The sequence below is a fragment of the Furipterus horrens genome, unplaced genomic scaffold (assembly GCF_987537825.1).
Source record: "Furipterus horrens unplaced genomic scaffold, mFurHor1.1.pri manual_scaffold_2, whole genome shotgun sequence".
Classification (NCBI taxonomy): domain Eukaryota; kingdom Metazoa; phylum Chordata; class Mammalia; order Chiroptera; family Furipteridae; genus Furipterus; species Furipterus horrens.
The window spans coordinates 137,993,864-138,002,678 of NW_028327172.1; positions in this window are offsets into that span (position 1 = coordinate 137,993,864).

The window sequence follows — 8,815 nt, forward strand, 5'->3', positions numbered from 1 at the left end:
TAAATCCCTAATATTTAAAAAACAAAAAACAAAAAAAAAGGTTAAAAAGTTTGTTAACTTGCTATCCTGTGGTCTTGTTGCCTGAAATTGTTATTGTTTGTTATTTCTCTATGATGTTTTTTGTAAGACATTGTATAAGTGCCCATGTCTCACTTTTTTAACCACTCTGCACATCAATGCTGTAATGGCAACCTCACAATGTATTTTCTTCATAATATATGGAAACCTCTAAGGTGAGAAAGTTTTGAACTTTTAACCCTTTCTACCCAGAGCTATTTGGAACGTTGATAACTTTTATACTGTCATCATTTTAGTTTGTTTTGGGGTGTTTCTAATTTGGATTTTTTTCCCCCCTGCATATATCTTCTCTGAGTTGTTTTTTGTCCTTACTACTTTATCCTTTGGTTGAGATCCAAAAGAAAAAAATCCACAAGGCAAATCTGAAGGAAAAATATATATGTATTTTAACCCTCTCTGCTTTTTCCCCCCTTACCGCAATTAAACTTTTGATTATTTGTTCTTTTTTTTAAAAAAAGAATTCTTAATGTGCTGCTGGAATTCCTTCTGTTTAAAAACAGTTTATCCAGTAAACCTTCTGAGAGGGATGGTAGATTCAGCACCTAAATAAACCTTAGATTCTGTATGCTTTTGAGGTCAGATGTGCCAGTTTAGAATATTTCCATATACCTTCCAGTTAAATGACTTGGTAACAGGCTAGTCTTTTGAGGTATTTTTGCTTTTGTTTTTTAAATATTCCTAATTAATATTTCAAATCAGCCATTGTGCTGGGGATTTCTTTGACCCCATCAGATACCTCCGAATAAGCAAGGTGTGTCTGGCATTAGCTGAAAGTCCTTTCCCTAGCTTTTTTTTTTTTTAATTCAATGCATGTACTAACCATATAAGTAAAACTCAGTTCTTTATCAAAGTTACTGACCAAATACTTAGCATCAGTTCCTGCTGCCACTTTTTAAAGTGCCATAATACTCTGACTTCGACTTCATGTGAACAGATATCTTGCTGTCTTAACAAATCCCAATGTCGTCATTACAGCCCCAACAAAAATTCCTGCCTTCCTGAAAGCAGGCCCTGGAAGCTTCTTTGTCTGTAATGGAGTTCTGAAACTGCTGGCTCCCTTTCCTTCCTCCTCTCCCACTCACCAGCCGCCCCCCCCTCTTTTTTTTTTTTTTTTTTAATGTGTGTATGGATGTGATAACCCTGGGATGGAAAGGACTAGCCTCTAATGATGCAAAAAAAAAGTTTCCTTCTTATGGCACATGCACTTATAATGAAATGATTTGTATTATCCTCACACGTGTTTACTACTGCTGGGGCCTTCCTTCATCCTCTGAGGGCTATTTTGTACTTCCTGCAGCAATCAATCATCTGAAACAAAAGTTACCACACGTCTCTCTCCTATACAGTATAGGGTGGTGTGTACACACATGCATAGGAACGCAAGAGAACACCACGTGAATTCCTTAGGCTGTTTCACTCCAAATCTCTTCATTTACCAATCTCTGCAGAGATCTCAAAAAAGTTTTTTCTGATTTCTTCAATGAAGCAAACTGCCCTCTTCCTGCCCTCTTTTCCTTTTACCACTGCATCTCCCCCAAAGGAACTGAGTGCAGTTGACAAGAGGCTCAGGGTAAACACTTTGAGTGTTTCTTATTTTGCAGGCAACTAAGACGTATTTGGGGGGAAAGTCCATTCTTTGTTTTCTTGAGGGTTTTTGTTTTTGTTTGTTTGGGGTTTTTTGCATGTTTCATTGTTAAGAAGATACAGAGACAATTTGTCCTTTTAGTCACTATCTTTTTAATATCAAAAGGAAAAAGCTGCAAGGGTGCGAGGGCCTGTGCTGGAAGAGCAAACACAGGGAAACTGCTTTTTTTAAATCAAGTGTAGAGAATAGTCATTTTTAAACTAAATTAGAGAATTGTGATAAAATGACAGTCCTCAAGGCGAACAAGTTCATCTTTCTTTCACCACAGGGGTTCTAGTTCTTTGGCTTGTGCTACTCTGGACTCATTTTACTGTTTGTTTTTATTATTATCTTAAGTGCTAATTAACAAAAAGAAATAAAATTTTAAAAAAACCTGTAGTTTCATTACCTTTTTGAATAATGTCATACAAAAAATGTATGTGTTTCTCTGTGCTGTGAGAATTGTTGTAGATTAATAATATCATTTTGTTTAGAATTACGAAATAGTTTTTAAATATTGTCTGAGAAAAGCCAAAGTTAATGCAACCTAGTGGAAACTGTAAGACCATTGAGTATTGTTTGTTTTATTGATGCATTTGGATTTTGTTGTTTGATGGAATTTGAGCCAAAAAATAATAATAATAATAATGCAGGCTTTCCTATTTCTACAACTGATTGTACTTATTATGCATTTTGTACCAGTGGAACTTTTTATACTGGAGATTAAAAAAATGGAAATTTTTGTGGCTTACTCTAGTGGGCCCCTTGACAATGACTGATTTCAAGTTTGATTTCTGGTTGATAGAAAGAAAGTTGCTTTCTTTTGAGAATTAAAAACTTTGGCTTGATTTCTTTTTTCCCTTTGCTTATATCTAGCATTAGAATTTTGTCTTAAAATACAGCGGTAAGTTTCACTTTTTATTCTGTATTGTGCAGTTACACAATAAGGTAATTAGATTTAGAAGTACTCAGTCACTTTAAGTGATAAATGTATTAGTTAAAACTTTAGGGGTTTGCTTTTTTGCTGTTTAGATCAAAGTTTTTTCTGATTCTTCCGTCCTCATTGTGAACATAATTGTGTAGTTGAAACAGTCAAACTTATTTTTGTAACGTATGTTATTGTGTGATGCAGTTTTTTGCTTCTGTCTCCAATATTAAACCATTTTCCTAATACTTGTTTCTCTCTCTGCGTGTTGTATTGTTGGTAGTCATTATATGTTGGTGATACATCTACACACTGTTTCACGTATGTTTTTTTTCTATATGTTGTGTAAAAAGATACAGTCGATTCCACCTAAGTGAATATCTGATTTGGAGGAAGGGGAAACTGCACACCAGCGACCTCTAATTTATGTACAACAGCCCATTTTAACCACTGCTTCCAAAATACTTATTTCTGTAATTCACCTAAGTAACTGCCTACAGAGCTGGATTTGCCAAGATCTTTTATGGTCTTTTGACCAGACTCGGAAATTTCACCTTCTCTTCTATCCTCTTCTGACCTCTCCACTTCTTCTCGCTCCCCTCTCCCCCCTGTCCCCCCGCCATGGGTATATGTATGCAGTTCTTAACATTCACTTAAAACTGCTGCTGCTTTGCTAAATAACCTTAAGAAACTTAAGAGAAGCAGCAGAACTTCTATCTACAAGTGCAAAGGCATAACATTACAGCCCTACTCTTCTTAGAAACTCACATTTTTAAAAGAGGTGAACTCTCAAGGGTAGAAAAAATAAACTTACCTGGTAAATAGAAGATGTGAAAAGGGTTAAGTCTATGTGTTGCCATCAACCAAGAGAGGTACATAGAAAAGTCATTTAAATTATATATTTTAAGAGCTAAGTGAATACAGGAGCAACTTTAATTATTAAAATGAATGAAAGAGAAAAGAAAGATATCCAAGTGCTCAAATGGAAGCTCTAGTCAGTCGGGTGGCGTGGAAGGGGGAGGAGGTAAAGTGTCACACGCTTCAGTCTTCATAATGTATATAGTCCATTTCCAAATGAAAGCCAAGAATGCCCTGTCTCCACACACTCCCTCCTGAATGAATATATATATTTTTAAAGACTTGACCCCCCCCCTTGCCCACTTATCACCCCGACCCGTTATCAAAAAGAGAACTAAAGAAAACAATTCTAAAACTGAAGCCGCAGACCCTCCTTCCTCTTCTGCCCATCTCTTATGCTCAGGAATCTGACTGCTCTCCAAGTGCTCTTAAAGATTCCATGGATGTTTGCTCCCAATGCCTCAGCTCTCCTTCCAACTTTTCAGATGCACAAGCGCTGACTCAGGTCACCTAGCACCAGGCAGCCTTCCTCTGGCTGCCAATGAGATTTTCCCAGCAGGTGCTCAGGCCCTTCACCCCCGGTTTCGGGAGCCTCTAGGATCCCTAGATTGTCTTTTCTAGTGGACTCAACAACCGAGGGGCCTGGTGAGGTGGACAAAAGGAGGCTCTTTCCTCCACAGGTCAAACACCTCAGCAAAGTGACTTACAGCAGCTCCAGACCTGCACAGATGGGAGCTGACTTCCTGCCACTTCTTCTATTGTAAATTTCATCACAGCCTTCATCAGTTTGCCTCTGAAAACCCACAGCTTACATTAGTGAGAAAAGATGGCTAAAGATGGTGATTTTTCTTTTCTTTTTTTTCTTTTTCCTTTCTTTTTCTTTTTCCTTCTGGTGGGAGATGTGAGGGAGGGGAGGAAGGCGGTAGATAAAGGGGGTGAGCAAGTGTTTATTTTTTAAATATGTAAGGTATCTATATTGCCACCATTTGGCACAAGGCAAAATACTCATGCTAAGTAAAAGAAGGGAAAGACAAAGCCAGTTTTGTTGTTGTTCTGGGAAAACAACAAAAATAATTCTCCAAAGAAGGAGACAAAACTGCTAGTTACCTTAAGCACTTATGACTATAAAGATGATCCCTGCTTAAAGTCATACTTATTTTGATTCTGTAAAACACTGCTGCATGTTAGCAAGGTGTATTTGTTTGCCATTCACATACCACCCGGGAAAATTACAGAACTGTCAACATTGACCTTGCTGATGGAAGCCACGTATCTGCCCAGCAGCCCACAGCAGTAATTAGCAACCATGGTCCAGAACTCTTAGCTGGCAGGCTAGGAAACACAGTGAGCATAAATGTACTGTGAATCATTCCTGATAAGTGAATAAAACATTGTGACCAAACAATCAGCTTATTCACTTATCAGGAATCGACTGTTCTGCTAATTCACTGTTTTTGTTTTCCATCTCTGTTGTAGCTCACTATTTTTGCTGTGTTCTGTTTTCTCCTCTCATGCTTGGACACAATCACTGGGAATATTATCTTCATGTGGCCATGAAGCGTTTATATCGAGTGAAAATGATATCTTAACAAAATCTATGCACTTGCTATCAGGAACACAATACTGGATGTGTCTTATATATATTGAACTATATAGTACTCGATTTCTTAAATAAAGCTTAAGAAAGGACTCGTGTGTGTGTGTAATGTTAGTGATTATTTTTCAAAGCAGTGTTTCTAAGGGGTATTTTGGTTCTTTTAAGTCTTTTAAGTCTTGAGTGATACAGGATATTTTTCACTGAAATTATATCACTGGCTTCATGACTTAATATTCAATAAATTGACTTTGGAAACAAAATTGAGTTGGGGGAAGTTATTCCAAGTGCATTTTAGCAAGAGACATCTGGAACACCATCCCCTTACTGGTGTCCATAGAAAATCTCTACCCAGAGCGCTGTGGGTAACAGAGCAGAGTAACCCCTTCACTGCCAAAAGACCCCTGGAAAGCATCCACAAGCTGCCCTAACCTAGAAAACCCAACTGTCGCTCTGAATATTATCTTTTTAGGCTCAGAATAAAAGAAAAAGAAAGACATATCCAAGAATAATGCTGGTTTGCATCGATGCTTTTCCAAAATGATGTGGCACTAAAACCATACGCCGTTGGAGAGCAAGGCAGTTCTATTCAGGAGCTAGAGACGAGAAAAAGCAGGAGAAGATGTTTGATCATTCATGATGAGAAGGGTAAAATTTCAAAGCAATATGTGAGAGAGACATCCTAGAACATTTGCAAAGCTTAAATGGGAAGCCTGCTGCTTGGCCCTTTGAAGGAATAGTTTTGAAATTTTCCCTACAGGCCACAGTTAGAACAGAATGGCATTTTCTGTTGGATTTTTTTAGCCTTGGGGTTTTATGTTAGATTTATTTTTTCTTGCTTAATGTTCAATTCTGAAAGAAACTCATAAACTTCTACTTGTAAAATGGCACAGGCATCCTATTTCTTTATAAATCTCAGTTATTCCTAATAATGAAGGAAAGAGAGTATGGTTAATGAAAATTTACAGAAAATCTTCTAGTCTCTGCCTCTTCCCAGCCCAAACTTCCTGCTTACAAATTTGTCAACAAAAACTAAAACTAGTGAAAGAGCCAAGGGTAGCAAAATGAAAAGGTCTAGATAGACTGCACTGCTGGAGCCATACAGTTTGGGATTGGGGGAAGAGATTTTTTCCTAAAAAATAAAAGAAAAAACGGTTAACATTCTGAAAACCACTGGTCTCTGGCTGCACATGGGGTGTCGTAGAAAGTATTCTTCTCATAGCCTTGTCTTGAACATCAGTCATATAGCTGGAAAGCATCCCACTCTTTTTTAAAAAAAGATTTTTATTTATTTGTAGAGAGAGGGGAAAAGAGAGGGAAAGAAACATCAATGTATGATTGCCTCTTGCACACCCTGGCTTGCCACCCAGGCATCTGCTCTGACTGGGAATCAAACCGGTGACCCTTTGGTTCGCAGGCTGGCGCTCAATCCACTGAGCCACACCAGCCAGGGTGCATTCTCTTTATTAAGTAGAACACAGTCAAGGCAATAATGGGTAGGAGAGCACTGAACCTCAGTCATGGAAGAAAGAATGAAAACCAACGTATTGCCTCGGTCTGCAATCCCAATTCAGTTGCCATTCAGGGTATACATACTAGGAGACAAGCTCAGAGGGATGGCTTGAGGGCCTTTCAGGTGAGAGCTGCTTGAGGAAATGCTACATTTCTTTTAACCTTTTTCTACTGGACAGCAAAGCAGCCTAGTACCTTCTACCTGCCTACAACCAGAGCACTTTTTAAAAATTTTATACACACACATTCAAAATATGTCATGTGTTAAATATAAAAATAATTGTGTTTTGCAACTGGTCAATTAAAGTCCCATGTAAGACCATCCAATTTTGAGACACTGGATGATGCTTCTATCACAGAGTTGGAGTCACAAGATATAGAAGGTACTTAGGAGCATTCTCTGGCAAGTCACACTGCCTCATTCTGCACACCAGCTCTACCACTAATTATCCATGTAACCTCTCTATGCCTTAATTTCCTCACTGACAAAATGAGGGTTAAAAATAATACCTAATCCCTAGCACATGAAGTTAAGAGGATTACCTAAACCCACATATACAAAACACTTAGATCAGGGCCATCACGTTCTAAATACTCAGTACCTTCAACTGGTTGGAGCAATGGAAGTATCTACTGACATGGTCAGCTAAGCTCCCCTCTGCTGCCTGCTTTATTACTGTCTCCTACCAGGTGTCCTCTCAGCATCCCCAGAGAGCCCCACGGCTCTCCCTCAGTTCCTTGGACAACTCCAAACAAGGTCCAACACAAAACCACAGCTCCTCCAGCAGAGATGTCTGCACTAACAAGTTCCAGGACGGGCTTTTTCCCTCATGAGAAATCATACCCTGGAGACACGCCCACCTTATAGGTGGCACAACCACCAGTCCTACCCTAAGTTGTGAGGCCCAGCAACTAACTACATTCCCAGAAAGGGAAACTGATTACTCACTCTAAGCCACCCCTGCTTTCTACACCTAAGTTTTATACTTAGGTATCTCTTTCCCAAAAGAAAAGCCTAGCTGTCCATTTGGGTCCCAATGGGAACAACAAAGTCACCTGGAGATCTGCCTGTAACAAGCCTGTAGCTTGTATGCCCTCCATGGCAAAGCTGGGTCCTCAGCAGCAATGAGAACTGGTACATCTTTGATCACTTTGGGAACAGCAGTGGTCAGAGCTCAGAGGCCTAGATGTAGCCAAGCAGTGAGCCCTCCAGCCCGCCACTCTCATCTTCACCCACCCCCAGTTAACCAAAGGTACTCTGCTTGTTTTACTTACTGTGGTCCATGTAGTATTTAGAAAAACAATTTTGCTACTAAAAACACAAAGATTAAAAACCACTGCTTTGGAAGAGCATCTCGGAGAGAAGCTCACCATTACCTAAGCTTTGTGATAAATATTTATTGTCCTTGGAGTCATTCTCTCCTTCCCTTATCTTCCCACTCCTTCCCACAGTTCTTTGTCTGAAATGCACATAACATTCACTCTTGATTGTACACTGTTAAACATGTGCTTATGTCTGTCTCCCAAGCCAGACTGTGAGCTCTTTGAAGGAAGTGACTGTGTCTCATTCATCACTGCATCACCAGTGGCTGTCATATAATCAGTGTTCAAAAATATTGGATGGATGGATGGATGGATGGATGGATGGATGGAGATAGCAGGTGATCTTGCTGGGGCTCAAGAAAAACATGCCTTAGTAAATGGACAACTTGGGCACTATCTATGGAGAGAGGTCTGATTATAGTATGGGATGAAGATGGTGGAAATAGGAGGCAGAAGTCAGGAGCCACTATGGAAGGCCTGGAACACTGAGAGGGATGAGTCCCCAAAATTCAGGTTCTGTCTTGTTGCCACAGAGCTAATCACCTACAGGGTCCTGAATGGAAGAACATTCCTGCAGTTAAGTCAAACTACCTTGGGTGTATTGTCATCTTTTCTAAGCTACATTTTTTTACCTTCTCAGAAACATTTTATACCTAGGGAATGTCCCTAGATTTTTAACATCTAAGAGACCAGAAAAGCCACAGAGCTGAGTACAAACCAACAGAAAATTATGAATAAAGGCACCTGATTCTAAGGCATTCCTGAGCGGGAGGCAACTCCCTTTCTAGCTGCAACTACTGGTGATCCTGCCAAGTTAGGACTTGGAACAGGATGGGGCCCAGGCCAGCCCGCAGGCAGAAAAGTGCAACAAAGTCATTAGAACAGCCTTGCACAGGCAAAA